The sequence below is a fragment of the Pteropus vampyrus genome, unplaced genomic scaffold, assembly GCF_000151845.1.
Source record: "Pteropus vampyrus isolate Shadow unplaced genomic scaffold, Pvam_2.0 Scaffold332, whole genome shotgun sequence".
Classification (NCBI taxonomy): domain Eukaryota; kingdom Metazoa; phylum Chordata; class Mammalia; order Chiroptera; family Pteropodidae; genus Pteropus; species Pteropus vampyrus.
In genome coordinates this window covers 1,328,989-1,346,134 of record NW_011889113.1, presented here as the reverse complement: position 1 = coordinate 1,346,134, position 17,146 = coordinate 1,328,989, and the positions used below count along the sequence as shown (strand labels likewise).

Below are 17,146 nucleotides of genomic sequence, written 5' to 3'. Positions count from 1 at the left end.
TGCTATCTAGCACTGTGGAACACCTGCAAATACAGATGAAGATTTGCTTACTGGCCCGCCACTCATCTCCTGTTGTGCAGCCCGGTTCCTAACAGGCCACAGACTGGTACCGGTCCACACCGGGGGATTGGGGACCCCTGCCTATAATAATAATGTCAATCTAACTTACCAGCTTTCTTTTCTTTTTTCCTTTTAAGTAGATTATCTTTAGAGCAGTTTTAGGTTCACAGGAAAATTGAGAGGAAGGTATAGAGATTTTCTGTATACCCCCTCTCCCCACAAATGCATAGCTTTCTTTATTATCAACATCTCCCATAGAAATGGTAAATTTGTTACAACTAATGAACCTACATTGACACATCATTATCACTCAAAGTCCATAATTTACGTTATGATATCATTCTTAGTGTTGTACATTCTATGGTTTTTGATGAATGTATAATGACATGTATCCACCATTATAGCATCATACAGAATTGTTTCACTATCCTAAAAATCCTCTGTGCCCTGTCTAGCCATCCTACCCTCCCTGCTAACTCCTGGCAACCACTGACATTTTTACTGTCTCCATAGTTTTGTTTTTTCCAAAATGTCATAGTTGGAATCACACAGAATGTAGCATTTTCAGATTAGCTTCCTTCATTTAATAATATGCATTTAAGTTTAATTCATGTCTTTTATGACTTGATAGCTCATTTTATTTTAGCACCGAATAATATTCCATTGTCTGGGTATACCACAGTTTATTTGTTCATTCACCTAATAAAGGATATCTTTATGGCTGCCTAGTTTTGGCAACGTTTATAAATAAAGTTGCTGTAACCATCCATATGCATCTTTAAAAGAATTATTTATACAATATTTTGAATCATGTATTTATATTTTTCAGAAACTGAGAGTACAAAAAAGGAATACAATGAAAGCTTTCCCTCCAAACCTCAGTCTCCAAAGAAAAAAAGCATTTATTAATTTCTTCTATTTTTTACATTACTGTTTACATATTACACTGTTCTGAATCTTGCTTTTTTCCTTTAACATTATATCTCGATGATCTTTCTATATTGTGTTTTTGCAGCTGCTCAGCATTCCATAGTATGGACGTTCCATAATCTATTGCCTCAATCTATTATTAACGGGCATTTCGATCATTTCCAAGCCTTTGCTAATAAACAATGCTGCAGTGAATAACACTCGACATAAAATATTTGGCACATGTGTACATACCTGTAAAATTAATTCTTAGATACGTAAGTCCTGGATCCAAGGATTTGCACATTTCAACTTTAATGGATAAATATTACCAAATTACCATCTGTGATAGATTTACCAGTTTACCTCTCTTATCCTCGTTTGCCTCTTCAATCATTTGTTCGTTTAACAAATATTAAGCTCCTAATATGCTTCTAGGACTGTTTCAGTCCAAAGGCCAGAAAAATTAGTGAGACTTAGTGCTCGCTCTCTAAGAACTCACCGTGTTTGAGGAGTCAGACATTGAATTAAATAACTATAATTAACCAGGATGAAGAAATACAGAGCAATTTTCAAGGCCAGGTATCATGTAGTAGAGAGACTGAAGAATTCTACCTGGACCCAGAAGGTGATGCTGACTGAATTTTGAAGTTTCAGAAGACATTAATTAGATGGTCAAGAGAAAAAAAGAGCCATCCATCCACTCCGCCTTCCTGGATCCTCTTAACATCTTCCAGATTTCTGCTTATGAATGTGGCTAAGAGTTTGGCAACCTGAGGCAATCACTAATCTCTCCAATTACTGAGAAAAGTAAGAGCAGCAATATAATTGAGTAATCAGGACTCACAGCCAAGCTCTCCTCTGCAGTGCCCAAGTTGAGAAACCCCTCTTGGAAGTTTTTCTACTCATTCCTGTACCCACTAAAACCAGCATTTTTGCAGCCCAGCAACACCAGTTCCTCGGGGTATTATGTGTCCACATTTTCCTAGTCACATGGTCTTTGGTACAGAAACATGAAATACACTGCAAATATAGTGCAATCCTCCCAGTCACAGGCTGAAACAAACAATTCTACAAAGATGAGAACAATCACTCTTTCCTCCACTGAAAAACTTAGAATTGCAAATTGAATTTTATAATTAAAGTTTTACTTTTAGATCCGGATTGTTACTTCATACTTTCATGATCATCATTTCTGACCTCATTTTGCAGTCAATTATTTCACTTTACACTCTTCATCACCAAACATTTCATGTTATTATATCATAAGCCCCTTGAGATCAAAGACCAATACTTCAAATTTATCTTTATTCTAAATACATAGCACAGTTCTTGACTTGTAAAAGCACTCAGTAATTGTTGATTGAAGGATAATGATCATAAACAATGAGCGTGCATACGCAAGGAGTATTCACCGTTTGCCAAAAATCCACTTTATCTGTTTTATAAATCTGACTTTCTTATTAGACTTCTCTATCCCTGGCTAAAGTATAGATTATAATAGGCTAAATTAATGACTATAAAATGAGCTCTTCAACTCACCTGTAACACTCACTGTTCTCTTAAAACAAGGGAAGATTTCTCTGTATTATATAATTAATTACCACAGCTGAATTTATTGCCTAAGGTTGAAACCTCCTCCCTCACTTTCTTCACATCCGCAACCAATGAAATGATCTCTGATCCATCACGGTCGAGTCTAACCCTCCCATTCCCATTGATTCCCACCATCCCTGTTTCTGTTCCAACCTCATCATCTTGAAGGAACACTACTTTAATCTCTTGCAAGTGGCCTCTTCACTGTTCAAATCTCTTCCCTGCTATGTCAGCCAGGCTCTTTCAGGTTGTAAAGATCAAATATAAGCTCCAGAAACCACAGTCAACAGGAGCATACCACACCTTCAGTGGCAGTTTAACAGGGAAGATCCAGTACCCAAAACAATAATTAGAAAACCACAGTTTATTGCAGGAAAAGGATGCAATGTAGCAACCACATTAAAGATAAGCATCACAGCTAAAGGCTGCTTCACAGTAAAGGCTCAGAGAAGCCAATTGCAAGTTCCAGTTGTCTTTCCACTGGAAGCGTCTTTGCAGGATCCACTTTCTCAGATCAAGAACCACTGACTTGTGAATGGAATGCCCAAATAGAGTCTCAGCTGGAACTCCTTACACCCTACATGTTACATAAGCACATTCCTGCTATATGACCAGGACTTCTGGGGTCTCGCCAGATACAAATTATCAGTCTCACTGCCATCTGTAAACAATGCTGACCACCTGATGCAAACTACCCTGAAACTCTTAGGGTGCATGTTTATAAAGCAATGCTATTAATTGGTATGTTTCAGATCAGTGCTGTGCATACTTATTTCTTATTTCCATAGACTAACTCAGGCTAATTCCAGGACTGCTGAACTTATCCCTCACAGCACAGGAGGTTTCAGGGGCCTGAAAGGAAGAGAGGACACAGTGTCAGCAGCCTTTCTTAGAAATTAAATCTCCTGCTGGTTACTTTGCAGAAGCAATACTGGTTGTCTGGGGGCAAATCTGGGCACCCAATACCATCTCTCTGAGTCTCCCTATCATGACTCAGTTCTCATACCTCTCATTGTCTTCCTGCTTCTTCTTTCCATTGTGTTACCAATTTATTACAGTCTCTGTATGCATCAGTTTAAATCGTCTGAGACAGATCTGCTTCAGTTGGTCAGTCATCATCCCATATTGGGTCCCTATAGATAGAGCTCTTGCACCAGGCCATCTCTTGGGTTTCTGGGGAGCCATAAGAGGACAGTTTTGCTACATACCCACTCATCTCAATCAGCTGTGACCAAAGCAACAGCACTACATGGTTCGAAGCATGGTTCCCCCTAAGCCTTGCAACTGCTCAGAAGAGGGCTACAGGCATAGCGCACATCAAGTTATTTCTTTCTCCTCAGTAAAGACACATCACCCCCTAATATTTTTCCAAAACAGATGCAATCATGTCATTCTATACCTTCGAACTCATCATAATTTCCACGTCTCGTAAAATTCAAACACGTTACATTCACGTAGGACTGTGTTGTCTAATGCAGCAGCTACTAGCCATGTATGGCTATTTAAACTTAAATTAATCAAAATTAAATGAAATTTAAAATTCTATTCCTAAGTTGTTGCACAAGCTATATTGCAAATACCGTATTAGATGGAGCAGATAGGATAAGCAGAAAGTTGGTCTAGATGCATTTTTAAGCTACTTGAAACAATTCCAGGCTGAATCTCTCACCACTTACCCCCCATATATTCTAAGCTCTAACCACATAAAAATGTTTGCTGTTGCCCAAACATATCACATACCTTAGGCCTTTAATATTTGTCCCATACCATTCGTGTGACCTGGAATATCCTTGCTCCTTATATACCTGGTAATGTCTTATTCACCTTCTAAGGCCCAACAAACATATAACCTGCTCTGTGAGGATTTTCCTACCATCTCGCTCCCTAATCACTGGCAGGTATCCCCTTCCTTTCTGCTCTAAGGGAACTGTACATGCCTCTATTATAGGAATTAAATACGTTATACAATAAACTAGTTGTACCCAGCTTACCACATACATTTCTAGAAGACTTTAATAGCAGAGACAATATGGCTGGTGCTTAAGAACAAAGACTCAGGTGCCATATGGCATCTGCCTATGACTACTTGTGTAAACTTGTGCTAGTCATTTAGCTTCTCTAGTCTCAGTTTCCATGTCTGTGAAATGGTGATAATAAAATAATACTTCCCACGTAGGGTCATGGCGACAATCAACCGTGTAAATGTAGAAAAAGTACTTAGAATATGGCTTGGAACTTAGTAAGGTGCTACCTAAAAATCAGCTATTGGTAAAATATTAATGCATTTTGTTTTATCACATAGGAAATAAATATGAAAGAATAAGAATGTAAGCACAATTTAGACTCTTCTAGATATATTTACTGTATCCAGTGGTCAAATGCTTTAATGCACAATGTATAATTAGTTGTCTATGACTAAACATAGATTTTAGAAGGTGTTTGTAGATCCTGAGAAGGAGCAGAGTTTGCTACCCCAAAATATGCCTTTTTTTATATTGATTATTTTAAATTGGTTATTTTTAAGAAAAAAAGACTCAAGAAGAATTTTACCTCCTTCTTACCTGCCTGAAGGAATTCAGATAGAAAAACTCACTTAAATGAAAGGAGCTATCACCTTAGCACACTCTGAACTAAGGCAGATAGGAAGGAATATAACAGTCTGTTTGTTAGACTCTCCTCTGTGTCTCATTGTTTTGGGGTGGTGTGGCAAGATTTTATCTACCAAATGTTTGCTCTTTCTCATCTACCTATGAATGGCCTACACTTCCTTTGAAGTTCAAACCACTATCCCCTTTTCTCCTTAGCTCAAAATGGCATATAATCTTCAACTGACTGATTTGTCCTATATTCTTAGGAGGCTCCATATATACATATGTAATAAATTCGATAATTTTCTCCAGCTAATTTGTCTCATGTCAATTTGATTATTAGACTAGCGAGTGGAATTTAGAAGGGTAGAAGAAAAATTATTTTTCCTCCCCTACAATCTTTTCAAGAGTTAGTCCTGGAACTTATTGATGAATTATTGATGGATCAATAAAAGTCTTATCATGAAGGAAACTTTCACTTGATAAATAATCCTTGATAAAGAATTATTTATAAACATTAGAATGAGAGGTGCCATGTGCATTGCAGCATTCACTATAGTATTCAATAATTCCCTTTTCTTAGATGATGACTTGTTCTTCACATTCTCTTCAGCTTGGCATTTTTTTCTTCTTAGTCTCAATCTGTCTTCCCTTTCCTCAGTGTTCCCATATCCATCATGGCAGAGTCTTGTTTCTATTTTATCTCTCTTCTAATAATTCAGATTGTATTAGTTACCTAGTGCTGCTGTAATAACTTATCATAAATTTAGTGGCTTGAAATAATACTATTATCTTACTGTTCTAGTGATCTGAAAGTCTCATTGGGCTGAAGTTAATGTGTTGGCAGGGTTGGTTCCTTTTGGAAGTTCATAGGGAAGAATCCATTTCTGCTTTCTTCAGATTCTAGAGGCCACTTGCATCCCTTGGTTTATGACTCCTTTGCATCATTCCAGCCTCTTGCTCTGTCATTACATCTCCTACTTCTGACTCTGATCCTTCTGTCCCTGTCTCACAAGGACACTTGTGATTGCATTGGGCACACCCAAATAATCCAAGATTACCTCCACATTGCGAGGTCCTTAATTTAATCATACCTGCAAAGTCCTTTTTGCCATGCAAGGTAACATATTTACAGGTTGAGGGTTTAGGATGTGGACATCTATTGGGGAACATTATTCAGTCTCCCACACTGATCATATTTTTACGATCCTCAGCATTCTCTATAATTTTATCTATTCTTACAATTTAAAAAACTAAACATTATATTAAGTAAACAAAAGTTCGAGGTGCATGCACTTATTTGATTTAGTAAATAAATGCAAAAAAAGCCTATGCTCTTAAAAATAGGTGACATCTTTAGGATTACATCTAGAAGTTTATATTTTAAAATCTTGTACACAAATGCTAGAAACACATGCAAATTTTTAAACAGTCATTCTCTATGAGTACTAAAAACAATATTAACTTAACAGTCATGTTTTCAAATGATCCCTGGATACTTGAGTACAGTTTGCAACAATTATATGAAATCTGTTCCAACTCAATCTTGGGGAAAACATACCTAAATTGTATATGTTACCTATGATAACACATATACATACCTCCACATATATACCTCCATATATTCATATTTACACATATAATAGATAAATTTGTGTATATGTTTCATATATATTAGATTTATACATATAGAACACATATATGTTAGATTTATACATCAACAAACACACATACACACACACGTCAATAGCTCTACCTGTGTTTGTCTTCCCTATTAGAATATAAGCATCTTAAGGGTCGGACCCCAACCTTGTTTATCCCTGAATCCTTAGTGTCTACACTGGGCCTGACCTAGCCAGTTCTCAGTGGTTTGCTTCTTAATTGAACATATTTGCATTACCATGTGACACACTAGAAAACAGAATAGAAGACACCTGACAAAAAATGAAACTACTAGACCCTTTCTTCTCCTGCATCAACCTTCTTAGAATCTCAGCCTTCGACAGATTAGACTCGAGAAATGTGAGAAATGTGGTTCAAACAGTCCTCCTCACACTTATGTCTCTGTTGCTATTTTCCTTTACTTCTTACACGTTCTGATTGAATGAATCTCACAAACCACTTGGTTATCCCAAATTATGTCCTGCTCCTCTCCCACACACGATATCTGAAAAGTCCCCACTTACCATACCTGTAGGCTCTCCCACTCGTTTCCTGCACCCACTACTTCGTTTCTTCTGCCCCTTTCCTCTACCTCTCATGTTACTCTTCACAATTCATCTTCAAATTGTCTCCCATTTCCTTTACTTTGTATAGGCAAAGGATAAATACTGCAGAAGAGGGCAGAGAATTCTAGAAATATTCAATTTCTAAACATTATTTAAACTAATGGATTATCTTTTCCTGAAACAAAATGATATTAATGATGTCCCTAGAAAATAGTAATTTTTGAATATTTTGGAATTGGTACATCTTATTATTGCTTTGATTTCCCAATTCCCCCTGCTAACATTCCATTCCTCTTCTAAAAAAAAAAAAAAATTATATATGATTATGCATTCAGGTGTCTCCCATAAAAACAAATCTTGACTTTTACCAGTTCTACCACTAATACCAAAAGAAGAGTAAAAAAAAGTGAGAAATTTTTCAGCTAACATACCAGTCAATTCCCAAGGCAGGATAAAAAATAATCTAAAGACTTGATTAAATTCATTTTTATACTTAAAAGTCACAATACTTACCTACAATTCTCAAGTCACTGTCTGTTTAAAATATAACAGTTTCAAAAAGAAAAGGTACATTTTATAGAACATCTCTTCCCAATCAGAGGAAATTTTCCAGAAACTAGCAAGATTCTTGTTCACAAATCCTACATTAGCAAATAAAATGTGACTCCCCTTTGCACTGAGCACAGATAGAGAAAAAGATTGATATGATAATATCGAAGAGAATTAAAATGTTATACAAATAAAAAGCTTTTATTATTAACTGAAGCAACTCAGAATCAACCCTCCTTTTTATTTTTTTTCTATGGTCATAGGTCAGCAATCTTTTTCTTAAAGGGCCAAATAGTAAATACTTTATTTTAGGCTTTGTAATTCATATTCAAAAACTCAACTCTGCCATTATAGCAGAAAGCAGCCATATGGTAAAAGACTGGGCCTGGGCAGAATGTTCTGCAGTGGAGCTGGCAATATTGGACCTGCCTCTGGTCTATGCTAACCAACCTTATGGGAAAAACACATCTCATTTTTCCTCCTCTCCCTGTAGAGGGGGAATACTAAATGAGAAAGAAAAAAAAAAGTTGAAACCTCATTTTCAAGGCAAAAAATACTGAGGTTCTGAATGGTTGGGTGACTTGCCAATGAGCCAACAAATTCATTTGTGTGGAAGTGAGACCAGAGCCCATTTGAAATTATAAAACATTTCTTGACCACTTACTATGTCAGATAAGACTGAAAGCAATTATATCTTATCTGATTTCATCTTCTCAACAACTTTCTAAGGTAAATATTATCATCTTTATTTCACAGATGAAGAAATTGAGATTCAGAGGGGTTAAGTAACATGCTTAGGGTTTCACAGTAGGCACATGGTAGAGGGAAGAGCCAGGGTTTTTAACCCTCTGCTACTTGCTGCTGCTATTTCTGCTGCTGTTGCTGCAACATGTCCACCATTCACTTTCCGCTGCATACTATTCATGATCCTCTCGAGAAGCTTTTTCATTTTAGCATGTGTATTTTCTGTCCTTGGAAGCCAACATTAGACTTCTCACAGTCATATCTGACCTAAGCTGTCATGGTTAGGAATATTTCTCCCTCAGAGGCACTCACATAACCTGACTTGTCTGTCCAGTCTAACTATAATTCTGCAACACAGAAACAGGGAGTGGACCTTGCTTTTACACACCCACAGCCAACCCCATGTAGAAAGGCTGAGAAATGTAAGTGTTTGATCTTTGATTGCTCAACATCCATCCAGGAAGATCCACACAAGTGTCCCTCCCACTCTGTCCGAGCCTGCAGCAGCAATGTGGCTCATTCCAGTGTCTGCAGCCACCAAGAGTTCAGAGAAGGACCTCAGACAAACTGGACTGTAACTCACTTTCATTTCACAGATAAAATGTGTGATTCTTTTAGTAAGTTCAGCCTTCCCAGCACCTTTAATGCACTACATTAACATCTGTCCACTTCACACATTCCTTATGCAGATTTGGCAAGTGTCTACCCCTCTTAAGCCTCCAATATTAAAAGCCATTGCCAGCTAAATGACAAGCTATATGAGCTGAACAAAGTTTTATAAATTGACATATTATAAAATCACATATTTTTCTTCATGTATCCTATACAAGAATATAAGTCACCATTACTTGTCCATTTACTCAAGGAGAAGTTATGTGGTCCATGAACTTTTATTTTCATCTCAGACTCTAGAAAAGGGCACGTAGAAAATGTATGATCCGTGAGCTCACATTACTGAAACCTATAAGCTTGTATTTCTTCTCTGCCTTTCCTTTCCCAACCAAGCCCCATTTTGCTTCTGTTAAAATATAGGTTCGAATGAAAAAATTAAATAAGAGCAAACTTCTGTCTTGCATCAAGGGTAATTCCTACTGGGTCTAATAAAGCTGCTTGATAAGTTCTATTGTCCTTTCACTCTTTAATCCATATCTTTATTTCTCCAGCAGTAAGAAAAAAAATCTGGAGTCAAACTGATTGAGGCAGCCCAGAGGAGTCTCCAGTAAAGTAAGACAAGACTGGAATGGTGAAGCAATGGGTCCTATCATCAAAACAACTGTATGAAACACCTTCCTTTCTTTTAACCTCTCACTCAGCAGAAATCACGGCAGAAAGAAACAGTGAGAGATCACAATGTCTCTTTCAGGGGTTTCCTGGGCTGACTGCAAAAGTTAGAAGGAAACCAACATATTTCACATAACTGTGTGATTTGCCAAGATAGCAAAGGCAAATCAGGAAATGTTAAAATCATGTCATCGAAGTCATTTACTGAAGGTAAATGGAGTTATTTTAAAATAACAACAAAAAGTTACCATCAAGAGGATCTCACAGAAGAAGCACTTCAGATATCTCCAAGCAAATGCTTAACCACAGAAAACAAATCCCAATGTTGTACCTGAAGTTCCCACTGCCACAGAAGTAGCTGGGTAGCTCCCCGGGTCTCCCAGGGAAGGAATGCAGCCCGCCCTGTGGGTTGACCCACCCTTCACAGCCAAATCCCACAGAGGCCTGAGCAAATAACACTGGCAAAGGCAAAGACATTCTTTAGGGATTGTGCAGAGGAATTTGGCAGTGCTGTCTTCCTCACAAGGTGTGGCACAAAGAACAAGTTCCTCAGCCAGGGGCAAAGGATTATCTACAGCCTCCTTAGAAGAAATCAATTCTAAACTGTCTTTATCTAGAAACCCACCTTTATATTAAAATGCCTATAGCTTTACTTTCCTCTGCTACTGATAAATTTAAAATATTTTTTAAAAACCAAAGCAAAACAAAACTTACCTTGGCAAATATTACTTGTTCTGAACCAAGTAAAGGATGAAACTAACACAGAATCTTTTGCAGAAATATCATATCTGCTTTTCTCTTCCCTTCCCTCCAACCCTTCGTGGAACACCAAAGAGACAGCAGCTCCTGACATTCACGATGCACTGTGGAAACACAGTAAGGGTGACGCAAGTACTTCTAACATCCGAGGAAGAGTGACAGGCCTCAGACCCAGAACAGGCCCTCCATAGTGTCCTTTCTCAGTCCCAAAGGGCACCATTTGTACAGAGAGATCACAACGTCCCTTTGACTATAACCTTGTTTCTACAGGCCATATCAGTCGTGGGAAAAATCAAAGGCTTGAGAGGAATTTGGTTCCAGCCCCCATCTTTTTATCTCAAGGATTCCGACTAGACCTAACCTGAAGTCACTAGTCTTCTATTTTTGTCGTGTGGTTCTGCTCACTTTGGATGCAATACAATATTAGGTGATAAAAGGACTGTTACTCTGTTGGCCTGCTTTTCTGTATTGGAGAGGAGGAATCTTATGCTGAGTGAGAGAATCAGGGAGACTGAAGGAAGAGGTGAGGTGAGTTGTCAGTCTGGGCTAAGGGCTGAGTCTCCTGTTGATTCTCAGTGGGATGCAATTGTCATGATCCTGTGAATCATTTGTGAACTAGGCATGACCCTCTTGAATGCCAGTATTGAGTAGGTGGAGCACTGAAGGGTTTTTTGTTGTTGCTATTTTGTTTTTTTCAATGAGGAAGACTTCTGACTTATAATCTATGAGTAGAGTAGATGAAATAAGCCAGTTTCAGGAGACCAAACAAGCAAACTAAAAGATAATAAGGATGTTGGGAGAAAGAAGTCATAAAAAATGTCTGTAGAATAGTATCGACCCTTTGGGACTAGGCTAGAGTTACCTCAGGGACAGAGAGCTGTACTGTCTGTATCATTTCTTTGTGTGCTGGAGCAAAAGTGATTAAGGAAGAGTGATTTACAGGCTTTCCCTCTCCCCAGCCCTGTTAGAGCATGTGGACATTGTCCACTCAGGGGTACTGTCTACTGTCTGAAAATTCCAGGTCAATTTTCAAGAGGAGAGTACTCATAGTCAAAGACTAACTACACACCATAGGAACTGTGCAAGATGAAGGAGAAGGAAATCGATGCATCCTAAAAGTCTGTTGTGTCCTAAAGGTCTATTGGATTTGCCTTTTCTGAAGGATGTGATCAAAAAGCGAGATGGCAGGGAGAAGGCTGGTGAATCAGAGAGCAGTTGGGGGATAAGAGAGTGAGAGACTCCCTAGAGTTGCTGTTACTGGGCTCTAGAGAAGTACTAGCCGAAAAATTCTGATTGCCTATGTCTACCAGCATAAAAATATTTCAAACTCATACCACCTATATAGTATATTGACTTCATTTTTGTATTTTTGTTTATTTTTTGTTGTGTGAATTATCTGTGGTTAAGTCAGCACTATTCACGCGCCAAGATCTGTTACTCACAAGGGCTAAAAGACTAGGGACCACATTTCTCAGAATCTCTGCAGCACGGGTCTACGTTATATTCCACCTATAAGATACTCACACGAGCTTAAGAGGGTGGGAGAGAAGGAGAAATCATGATATTGTTCCTGTGTCCCTGGCAGGCACATCATGGGCTTTGGCAGATTGTAGATGTAAGATGTTTCCAGAAGCTTCGGGGCATCTTCCTGTGAATTATTTCATTTCGGTGGTGAACAGAGCTGAATCACGGTTAGCCATTTCCTGCAATTCCTGCGAGTCCTGATTCCCTGAATGCCGCCAGCAGCTTTGTTCTACATTCTTCCAGCCTTTCTGTTTTCTTAGCAGAAATTTGACTGACACATAGTCCTTATAAAGCATAATGTGCATACTGGAAATAAAAAAGAAAAACAAAAAAGAATAACATAAATACTATTTTAATTATTCTATTTTATAAATAGCATAAAAACTTTTTCTCAATAAAAATATTAGTTTGTAATGAATACTTTTCAATTAATTAGCATATAATTTGACTGGTCCTAAATTTGTTTTATTTCAATACTTACTTTTAGCAGCTGTAAGAACTAAAAAAAGACATCTCAGAAAAATATATATTAAAATGGAAAATAGACCTTATTAGCTATGCTTACTAAATTGTGATATGCAAGAAATTTATAATATGGAGAAAATTATGAATCTTTCCAGAATGACATTAAGTAATACATAAATAAAATGGAAACAGATCTTGTGTTCTTAGAGAGAAAGACTTAATATTAGAAAGACAGTAATTTCCTGCTAAATAATCTTTTGACTTACTACAGTTCTAATCAAAACATCAACAGAGCTCTTCATGGAAGTCAGTAAATTGATTCTAAAACAGATGAGAGCGAATGCCCAAGAACTTTCTGAATAAGAAGACAGTGTTGGGACGTAGGACTTGTCTCGCTGGATATAAGAACTTGTTATAAGGCTGTAGTAATTAATACAGTGATGAACAAGGATGGATAAATTGATTAATTGGCTAAACACCACAGAAGAAAACCCACACAAACATTTAACCTTGTTATATAACAGAGATGTATGCATTGAGCCACTCGATTAGTGTATTCTGTTATGGCAGCCCTAGCTAACAAATACAGTCTCCAAGCAGGAATTTCTAAAAGTCGTTTCTCTATATTTCCAGGTTTACATGAGAGTAAGGAGAAGCCTAAAACACACTAGCACCTTCTGCAGAATGACTTCTGTGTAGCTACTTTGGCATCATTACAGAAAAAAAGAAACGGATAAATATTATTAGATTCTAAACTCTCTCGCAAGGTTCTCTTCTGAACTTATGATTATAAAATTAAATTTCACCTGATTGTCACAAATGTGTGTATCAATCCTTCATTTTGCTCCTCTTTGGTGATCATTGCATATTAGCATTTATTATATTGACAACGGTCCACACATCTGTCATTATTAATAACCAAATAATATTCCTTTATGTTTATGAAATCTATAAAATGGTTGGCATGAAAAAGTTATGCTGCTGTTACCAAAAATGGTTACTAGGGAAATGACATGAATCACATGACTGTGAGAGACATCGGAACCAACCTGAAAACCACACTTCCCACCAAAGCCAATGCTACTCTCTACCATTCAAAGCCAAGAGACACTAACAGCAAACACCGAGGCAGCTAAGCAGCAAGGACACACAGTCCCAGAGCACAGCTGCATGGCTGCACTCAGAATAAGAAAAGCCATTCTCCAAGTAATACATAACCTTTTTCTGAGGATCTTAGAGCAAATGAACTTCCATTTAATGTAGGTGATCAAGATCACTGTCCTGAAGATGCCCAGAAAGAGAATCTTTTGTCCTAACAGGAACCCTAATATAAAACGTGACCCACATGTCCAAGTGACACAAATTTGTTCTCTGAACCATGTTTTCTGAGACTTCAGTAAGCTAATAACACTGTGTGTCTTCCCTAGAGTCAGGCCCAGGACCATGGCTGCTATTCTACAGGCACCACCATGAAAGCTCAGGTTAGGAGTCTGCTAATCTGAATTTAGATTCAGCAGGTTGGCCAATGAGAACAGTCCAGAAAATCCTCTCAGCATTGTAGCTGTCAGGGGAGTACACAATGCAGAAGGAAACTAGATAATTCCAGAATTTGCCTTAGCAGATCTATGAGAGTTTATTTTAAAATTGGCTTGAAGATCATTCATTAAAAGCGAAATAAAATATAATTGTTTTCTACCTCTAAAATTCTCCAAATTTATTATAACTCCTAAAAAAACAAACAAACAAAAAAAACAAATGATCAAAAACAACTAAAAATCTTTGCCAATATTTAGGTCAGCTTCTCAGATGATTAATTAATTAATGACTGTGCTGGGTGAGTTTTAAAAACTCCCAATAGTATATAGGCTCTTCATTTCTCTGGATGCGAATTTTTCTAGATTTGAAACTTGTTATTTTCTTAATCAATAGACTTTGTTTTTTAGAGTATTTTTAGATTCATAGAAAAATTAGAAAAAGTACGGAGTTCCATATAACCTTGCCCACTCCACCCTCCTGATTTCCTCTATTATTAACCTCTTACATTGATGTGGTATACTTGTTATAATTGATGAGCTAATATTGATAGATTATTATTAACCAAAGTCCATAGTTTACATTAAGGTTCACTCTTTGTGCTGTACCATTCTACAAATTTTGACAAATTCATACATAGGCTTAGTGCCTTGCCAATAATTAGTACATGCACACGTACACACACACACAAACCAGTCATTTAGAATTGACGCACAACAACATGAATGCACCAAGTACAGGAAACACTGAAGTTTGTGATAAAGACTATTCAACACATTAAATTTATAGTCTTAGGCCGATACTAGACAGAAGTCCCACATTGATGACTTTGAAATTTGTTCTCCTATTAAAACAATATTTATGGGGTGGAAAATGGGGGCAGAAAAGTTACAAACGGGTTCTAAAGTCTTTTTTAGTAGATTTACCTATTGTAAAGGTATAAGTGAAGTGAGCCCCAAACAATTGACATATTCTATGGACTGAGCTTGTTTATGTTGCTGAAAGCCAGAGTTCTCGCTAAAGAAGAAGGGGCATACAAACACACATGGTGAATGGCAAAGAAGAGCCTCATGGGAATGGATTGGAATTGGACCTACCAATATGGACTCAATTGCTAAAATATGTTGAAACTGTGTATGCATGTGTCTGTACACCTGTGTATGTATATACATACATCTATATGTTTGTATGTACATATCAACATACATATATGTACATACATACTTGATATGTATATACATCCTAGCTTTGTGTCCTGAAAGAGCCAAGAATTTAAGACAACTCAGTTACCATAAATATACCTAATCCCAAAATTTGGTCTCTAATACTATTCCAACTAAAGGAATCAGGGCTCTACTTCATGAAGATATTCTTAGCTAAATACTTTAAAAATAATACCAAACTTATCTACCTAAAGCTTTGCAATATCAATTAGACTGAGGATTCAAAGATATAATGTGGTATTCACTAAGCACCCACAAGGAGCTAGATTCTCTATAATACAGGATGAATCAGACGTGTATTATTATGTCTGAAAGTGAAAAAGTGTCTTAAAATAAAGTGTGGAGACTTGCAACGAGGACAAGGAACCAATTTGAATAGGCCTTCAGTTGCCAAATCAAACTGGAGATAATTTGAACACCAAAATATTAAATACAATAATTAATTATAAACCATTGGAAAATATGAGCTAATGAGTATAACCGATAAAAAATAGATAAATGAGGAAGGAGGTCTCAGGCTTTCAAGGCAGAATGCTCAGTGCTGAGTGCTGATTGCTTAACGTAGAGTTGGAGCATCATTTTGGAGCATCATAGTAAAGACTAGATCCCATAGGAATCATCAATGGATGTCAATCTAGAAAGAAATTTTGCTGAAAACCAGAAACTTGGAATGGACTTAAGGTGCCTTATTGCAAACTGCTAATTAGTTCCAAGTGAATAAAAAATAATTATACAGGGAAGAAGCTAGGCAATGTCTTCACTGGATGATTAATATTAATGTCACTAGTGGGAAGTAGGTGGCCATATGTGCCTCCAGATGGGGTACCTGGTGAAGGACATGTCGCCTATGAAGTATTTGGTAGAGAAGGTATAACCTGACTCTAATCATGAGGAAACATCATAACAATGAGGAATATTCTATTAAAAAGAGAGGAAGATTATAATCTTCAAAAATATAATTAGCACAAAAAGACAAGGAAGGGCTGTGCAAATGTTCCAGATTAAAGTTACAAGACAACTATATGCAATATCTGTCCCAAGAGTGGATCTTAAAGAAAGAAATGCTATAAAGAACGTTACTAGGGAAATGCAACAAGGACAATCACTTGAATCAAACCATTGTATCAAGGTTAAGTTTACTAAAGTTGATGAGTGAGCTATGATTATAAAAGAAAATATCCTTATTCTGAGGAAATATTTAGGAGTAAAATGGTATTGGGGTAAAAGGTCATGATGTATACAGTTTACTACTATTGGTAATATAATATAAAGACCATAAAAAGTGAGACAGGAAATACAAACAAATGGGGTAAAATGTTAACAATAAATGAATCTGAGTAAAGAAGTGTTCTTGTTCATGCAAATATTTTGTAAGTTTGAAATTATTTCCAAACAAGAAAATTATTTCCAAACATATCTAATGAAGTAGATGTTGACAGTGAATTTTCTTCCACAGAATTCTTCATCTCCCATCACCTGGAGAACTCCTATTTATCCTTTAAAATAATCTGCTGAGGCATTACTTAATCTCTGTTACCTTCCCCAACACCTTTCTCTCAAAAAAAAAAAGAATAAAAAGCTATGCTCTCCATATCATCTAAAATTGCATTTAGATTCTAATAACAGTGAAAATAGCAGTGTCTTAAACAAGACAGGAATGCATTTCCACCCTAAACTTAAGGGAGAG

General features: G+C 36.9%; 1 protein-coding gene across 1 annotated transcript in view; it reads right to left on the bottom strand.

Annotated features, from left to right (window-relative positions):
- The window catches only part of SCEL (sciellin), a 124,902-nt gene extending 114,562 nt beyond the window's left edge, over nucleotides 1-10,340 (bottom strand). The window contains exon 1 of the mRNA XM_023522118.1: nucleotides 10,287-10,340. The gene's annotated coding sequence lies outside the window, so the exon portion shown is untranslated. The remainder of the gene's footprint in view (nucleotides 1-10,286) is intronic.
- Nucleotides 10,341-17,146: the final 6,806 nt, after the last annotated feature.